The sequence below is a fragment of the Symphalangus syndactylus genome, chromosome 6, assembly GCF_028878055.3.
Source record: "Symphalangus syndactylus isolate Jambi chromosome 6, NHGRI_mSymSyn1-v2.1_pri, whole genome shotgun sequence".
Taxonomy (NCBI): Eukaryota; Metazoa; Chordata; class Mammalia; order Primates; family Hylobatidae; genus Symphalangus; species Symphalangus syndactylus.
Window position 1 is genome coordinate 71,376,134 of NC_072428.2, and position 7,499 is coordinate 71,383,632.

The 7,499-nt window shown below is 39.5% G+C and overlaps 1 pseudogene; it reads left to right on the forward strand.

Annotated features, from left to right (window-relative positions):
• Positions 1–1,296: 1,296 nt before the first annotated feature.
• LOC129485318 (tripartite motif-containing protein 43-like) lies at positions 1,297–7,244 on the forward strand (annotated as a pseudogene).
• The last annotated feature ends 255 nt before the right edge of the window (positions 7,245–7,499 follow it).

A 7,499-nucleotide genomic window follows, 5' to 3' on the forward strand; every position in this document is an offset into this window, starting at 1 on the left:
TGTCAGAAATAGAGGGATCATATATTTATACAGTGTAGAAACCAGGATTTAGGTTGTTCATTTCTTTGTTTCTTTGTTTGCTTTAGACAGGGCCACCCAGGCTGCAGTGCAGTGGTGGAAATAAGACTCACTATTGCCTCTACTTCTCACTTCAAGCAATCCTTCAGCCTCATCTCCCAAAGTAGCTGGGACTACAGGTATGGGCCGTCATGTTCGGCTGTTATACACACATATATATTTATAGAGATAGGCCGACCTAGACATTTTGCCATGTCGCCAGTCTAGAACTCCTGAGCTCAAAACACCCTGCCTGACTTGGCCTCCCAAAATACTGTGATTTACAGGCTTGAGCCACCTTGCCTGGCCTACGTTTATTTTTCCTCTTTTTTTTTTTTTCATAACATACATTTAAAATTCTGACTTACTGTCTAGTGCCTATTATTATTGCCTAATACTTACTCGTTTTCTGACTGCGTGAAAGAGTAATGATAATGCTTCCAAAGGGCTTAGAAAATATTTCTATCCTTTGTGTACTCTCCTACAGTTTATCAATCTTTTTGTAATTTTAATTACCTGTCTTTTAAAAATGTCATAATATTAACCAGTACATCCCCAAATTAACAGACAGTAAAGGAACAGTAAACACGCCAGAAAGTTTCTGTTGATTGAATTAACAGAGCAGCCTAGAAAAGCAATGATTGTTTGTTTTGCCTTGGAGAAGTGCCTTTACCTCGATTTGTCTGTTTTATCTTGGAGAGTAAAGGCTAGCTTTTTCTGATTTGACTCTAAGTATGAGTTCTGCTCTAACATTTTCAAGCAAGGTCCTTCTGGAAAAGTCACGATGGATGGTTGTTACAGTTAAATGAAAAAGTGACAGTAGAAGAGCTTAGTTCGCTTGCCTTCTCTAAAACCAATCACTGGCAATTAAGAGTGTTACTGATTCTCAGACAATTCAAGACTCAACCCTTGAGTTTACAGGTTGATGAAACCTTTGAAGCCCAAGCAATTTTGTGGACACTAACCCCTCAAAAAATACGACATTCTTCTATGCAAGAAAATAGAGTTTGGAAAGCTGGCCCTGTGTTGATTGGAGAACAGTCACGTTTTCTTACAGAGGTCGATATCTCTTAGTGCCTTGGTTTTCTATTTTTCCTATCTCTGTTGTTGCAAATCAAAGCCTATTCTTCTCTAGAAAGAAAGGATATTATTCAATTGCAACCTGATTCAAACTTTGCTTGGACCTTTGTCTCTCCAGGGTAGAAGATTAAATTCTTGTGGTTTTCTTTCCTTAGGAAAATGGACTCAGACTTCTCACATGCCTTCCAGAAGGAACTCACCTGCGTCATCTGCCTGAACTACCTGGTAGACCCTGCCACTGTCTGCTGTGGGCACAGCTTCTGTAGGCCCTGTCTCTGCCTTTCCTGGGAAGAAGCCTGAAGTCCTGCCAACTGCCCTGCATGCAGGGAACCATCACTGAACAAGGACTTCAAAACCAAAATTCTTCTGAAGAACTTAGTGACCACTGCGAGAAAAGCCAGTCTCTGGCAATTCCTGAGCTCGGAGAAACAAACATGTGGGACCACACGGAAAAAAAGAAGATGTTCTCTGACATGGACAAGAGTCTGCTCTGCTTGCTGTGCGCCACCTCTCAGGAGCACGGGGCTCACAAACACTATCCCACTGAAGAGGCAGCTGAGGAACACCAGGTAAGAGATAGTTCTGCGATCACCTGAAAGCTGGAAGGTGGCAGAGTTAAAGAGATTAGAAGGACGATGAGCATCATCATGGTGATTACTCCATTCTTTACTGAGTGCCAGGTGCTGTTCTAGGTACCAATGATGAAATTTTGAATAAAATATGCAACTCTACCTTCCTTCATGAAGCTTGGACCCAAACAGAGCGTGAACAAGTAAATGTCATTATTATTGATTCTACAGTTCAATGCTAAAGGCATTGAAAAGCCACCAAAACTACTAGCGCAAAGAAACGTATTTTGGAAATATATTCAATATTATTGGACAAACGAGTATGGGACTAGCACACTACAAAATCTGGGGGCTAGCATAGTGGGTTCTGAAGCAGGATGCTAATGCCAAGTTACAGGAAATCTTCACTTTTCAGTTCCCTAATCTGTTCTGCCTTCCGAAACCTCAAACTGAAAAATATCCATTGAGGATGAGCAGTGAAAAATTTGTTTTTCTTTCCCCTTTCTAATGTATTTATGTATTATGTCCCTTGCTTGTGTATACCACTCAGAGTGTGGAATTTATGGTGTTTCATTTTCTGTTGTTCAAGCTAGTAATTCTTTTGCAGGAGAAGTTCATAAAGCAAATGAGGATTTTATGGAAAAAGATTCAAGAAAATCAGAGAAATCTAAGTGAGGAGAGAAGAACAGCCTTCCTCTGGAGGGTAAGTATGACACCAGGAGTCCTCACGACCAGCTTGACACAGGCATGCTGAGAGCATTTATATTAGCAACTTGAGTTGAAATTTTCATATACCAGATTTTGTCATGTGTTTATTCGTAGGCTGGAAAACAACCAGACTGTTCAATATAACAATTGTGCAGGTTTTCTGTAAATGCTTTTCAGATAAATAAAAATAGATATAAATTCTGAAGGACAAGTAGATGCTTAAAATTAGTAAGTATTTCAGGCAGAGATTTCTGTATAAATGAATTATGTAATATTGATTAAATAGTATATAATTGAGGAATAAAGGCATTTAATGGTGAATATGATGTTGTCCAGGGGTAAAAAAGCAGGTGGGATCAGTAATTTAAGAAATGTGCCTGTGCTGGTGAAATCTGACATCAAAGGACCCAGATGATGCCAGCTCAAGTAGGAGAAAATGTAACACGATGAAAAGCTGAGGAGAAGGGACAACAAATGACCGGGGGAGTGAGAGAATAAATATGTCAATATTGAGAGGAGAAACACAATGGAATGGAGATTCATGTTCTCAGAATGGCAGGGCAATTCAGAGCCTTTGGCTTTTGAAGGAAGAAAGATGGGAGACAGAAAATAAGTAGTCGGTTTGAGAGATGGGGGTTAAATTTTTTACTAAGATCCTTTCCGTGTGATGGCTTCTGATCCTGATTATAATATACTAACAGCATCTCTACTTAGAGTGATTGTTTGCACTGTGAAGTACAAATGTTTGAGACTACAAACTAATTGAATAACAAAGATTATATATATTATTGATGACAATTTAACAATCAATCATAAATTTTAGTTGTTTTCTAATGGTATTTCAGATTTAAGAGGACATATATTTAAACATTTAAATCTAAAGGGCTTTTTCGCAGGTGTTCGAGAATTAATGAATTACATAAATTTTGAAGGAAGGTCTTGCTTAACTCATCATCCTGTTTGTAAAGGGTGGAAAATAAAAGAAGGAATGAGGAGGATGAATGTGTGTGTTCTGTGAGGTGGAAGTAGACCTAAGCATTTAGCCTACAAAGACATGTCCCTACAGAGCGATGTGGTTTTTTGGGCACAGATGATCAGGAATAAGTATAGGAAGCTGCAACCAGTTCTCCATAAAGGAGAAAAGCAACATTTAGAGAGACTGAACGAGGAATACCAAGAGATTTTTCAGCAACTGCAGAGAAGCTGGATCAACATGGATCAAGAGTAAACACTTGAAAGAAATGTATCAGGAACTAATGGAAATGTGTCATAAACCAGATGTGGAACTGCTCCAGGTAAGGACTGAAAGAAAGCTTTATGGAATTGTGCAACTAGATTTCCATAGAACGTTTTCTACCACAAGCTTCCTCCTCCAGCACATTTCATTCAAACTCTGGAAGAAAAAAATTCATGTGAAAATTCTATTTTTGTTTCCATAGGATAATACAAAGAAATTAGGGAAAAACTAACATTTCCTTCTTCCTCCTTTTGGGAAGTCGTAGGTTTGAAATGCTCTTGATTTGAGCCACATTACCCTTCGGGGACTAGCCCTGAAAAAGACCACATTGTAGACAGCTGCAGCAATGCGCAGTCACTACTCACACCTTTCCCTCTCACTCTAATTTAGGGTCCTGAATCTATCAGAAATAGATTATGTCAATAGGTCTTACCGGTATAATAAGTGTTAGAGATGAGAATACATTTTAAAACTGTTGCAGTGATAGTATGTGGTAATTCTAAAGTTTTCAAAACCTCAAGAGCAGATCCTCAGAATAGCAACTTGTTTGTTTGTTTGTTTGTTTGTTTGTTTGTTTGAGACAGAGTCTTCTGTCATCCAGGCTGAAGTCCAGTGGCCCAATCTCAGCTCACTGCAAGTTCTGCCTCCCTGGTTCAAGCAATTCTCCTACCTCAGCCTCCCTAGTATCTGGGAATAAAGGTACGCACCACCGCACACAGCTAATTTTTTTGTATTTTTAGTAGAGATTTGTTTTTGCCATGTTGTCCGAGCTAGTCTGGAACTCCTGACCTCAGCTGATCCATCCACCTTGGCCTCCCAAAGTGCTAGGATCACAGGTGTGAGCCACCTCACCCAACAGGAATAACAACTTTCTAAAGAAGTCATTTTTTTTTCTGTCTCTCTCTACAGGATTTGGGAGACATGGTGGCAAGGTATGTTATTGGCCATCAGTGCAAGCTGGAGCACAAGGCATGGTATGAAAAACATCAAGCTGTTTCCAACAAAGTGAAAACATAATTTACTAACACCACAATGTGTCAGTGTGATTGTGTGGGTGTGTGTGTGTACTCATGTGTTTGTGTTGTGTGTTGAATGTTACCTATGCCTTTTATCAGACATTAACCTTTTCTTACTTTTCCAAGTAACTCAGGGGGTTATGTTTTGAAGAGTTCAATGCAGAAGTTGCTAGAATACGATTGCCTCTTTTTAGGATTCAGAGTCATAATTAGAGATCAGCTATTTGGTGGCAGATAGGGAGAGAGGCATTTATCTTTCAGTGGCAGTAGGTTAGAAATGGAGTGAAGAGTTAGAAAGATACCCTAAGAGCCAGAAACCCATCCTAGGATTGTGGAGGTACATTACAATATCAGAAGTGGGTTTGAATGAAGCATTTTCTGTTGGAATCTGTTTCTTAAACACAGACATCAGAAACCTAACCAACTCAACCTACTTCCTTGCAGGAGTGAGTCCGTGCTGCTGCACATGCCGCAGCCTGTGAATCCAGAGCTCACTACAGGGCCCATCACTGGGCTGGCGGATAGGTTCAACCGCTTTCTAGGTGAGTGTCACCCTCTTGGTTGGATCCACATGCAATGCCTTCAATTCTGGTTTTCTATGAGCAGCTTTCTCAGTGTAATGATCTTTCATCTAGAAGAAAATGGCCTGTGAATAGGTATTTATATTTATAGTTTCATTGTCATCAAACAGACAAAACTAAATAAAAGATGGTGGAACCAGCCATATAACAAATTTCTTAGGAAAGTAAAACATGCAGAAGGGCCCTTTAGGATGTAGAACCATTCATGTATGGTTCAACCGTGATACAATTTCCTGTATACAATTATTACAGGAAGTATACAGACCTGAATTAATTCAGGACATTTCAATTTCAAATTCAGTGCAGGTAATGACTGATTTGAGTGACAGTGTTTTTTTAAATACATTTCAGGTGAAGTTTCATAGCATTTATAATTTTAATCGTGTGCAATTTAATCAACTAAAGCATACACGGGTAACTTATATAACTATGCAAAAACTGAGAATCTGTGAACGATAGGAACGTGATTTGTTGGTTGATGAGGCCTTAGATAGAACCCCAGGATAGATCATGATAAACCCAGCAGGTAAAAGATGTCTGTGCCTGAATCTGGAATGAAAGTCAGATAATTCTTGCAAGGAAGCTGCACTTTTCAGAGGGCAGAGTCAGATTTTCTCTTTAAGTGTGAATTGACTAGTTTAAGTGGCAGATTATAATATTTCCGGCAAAGTGATAACTTTCTTATTTGGGTCTAAGGATGGCTTCCCACCTCATCTCCTGTCCCAAGCCTCCTGCTCTGCCCTGACAGAGAAGAGACAATGAATGTTAATTTTATTGCTATGGACTTGGCTTCAGTGCAAGAGCTTCCAGTTTTTCAGTTGTTATCAATGGTCGCTAACTAGACATAGACATGACCTTCCTCCCCTTTATACTTTTGGAGTTTATAGAAATTGCGATCATTGAAGTTTAGGCGTTTACTTGTGCAGATATCCTAACACTCTTTGATTCCAACATTTTTCCAGACAGAAGTTTCTTTCTAATCTTGACCTGTGTTTTCTAGTGAGAATCTCTTTCTTATCTGAAATAAGAATTGATAAACTGCTTTTCACTGGAACATTCTCTTTTTTCCACCGTGGAAATTTCCTTCACTTGGGAAGTAACCAATTACAATATCAGGCTGTTTGAGGATGTGAGAAGTTTGAGGTTTAGACCTGAATCTTTGCATTCTGACAGATCTGGCTATTTTGCTGCATGGGGAGCCTGGGTCTTCTCCTCTGGCAAACACTACTGGGAGCTGGATGTGGACAACTCTTGGGACTAGGCTCTGGGAGTCTGTAAGGACTCCTCGATAAGGAAGAATAGCACAATGGTTAAATCTAAGGACGTATTTCTTCTTTTATGTGCCTGCTGTCCTGACCTATATTTCCAGGGATAACCTGGCATACGTAGACACTATGTAAAGCTCACATCCATTAGAAGTTTATAACACTATGTTTTCATGTGACTGTTTTCTTATTCCTGCAGTGCATATTTCCTGGGATAATAAAATAACCACTTGGTACATTCCCGTTGTTTGAATTTCTGAGACGGCTACTCTTTGGTTCTGATCATCTCAACATTGCCCCAACTACAACAAAATCTAAGTGTTTTCCTGATGGCGAGCCCTGCCATTCACCCTTGGAAGATATTACTGAGAGGTGCATGTTGGGCAGTGTTGGCACTGGGCTGTTGGATTTTGCAATGATCCTTGCCCAATGAGAAATGACATGCTGGTTAACTTCAAGAAAATTTTTCTACTTTTTTGTGTCAAGAAGGCTACCGGTGTCATCTCAAGACCTCTTCCCCACCATTATTTCAGTATCCAGAAAGACATCTAGGCCAGATTGGGGTGTTTCTAGATGATGAATGTGGCATAGTAAGCTTTGTTAATGTGGCCAACAGTTTTCTCATCTGTAGCCTCTCTGGTTCTTTCCCTTACCCTCTTACAACTGTGCTTTGCTTTGCTTTGCTTTGCTTTCTTGGATTTGCACTCAAAGAATCAGAGATAGGTCAGTAACATGACTAAAGGTATCAGAAACACCAACTTCTGAGAATGCTAACCTACTGAATACTTGACATTCTTTATCTTTTTCTATGAAACTTTGTACCATTTTTAAAAGTGTGGAGGTATACATTTGTTTTGATTTTCATTAAACTACTCTCTCTTAGAATACTGCGCATGTCTTTTCTTTTATGCTGTATCTTTTCTTTCCCTTGATTTCCAAGCCAGCCCAGGTAAATGAATACCCGAGTGTGTTTATCCAAACTGATG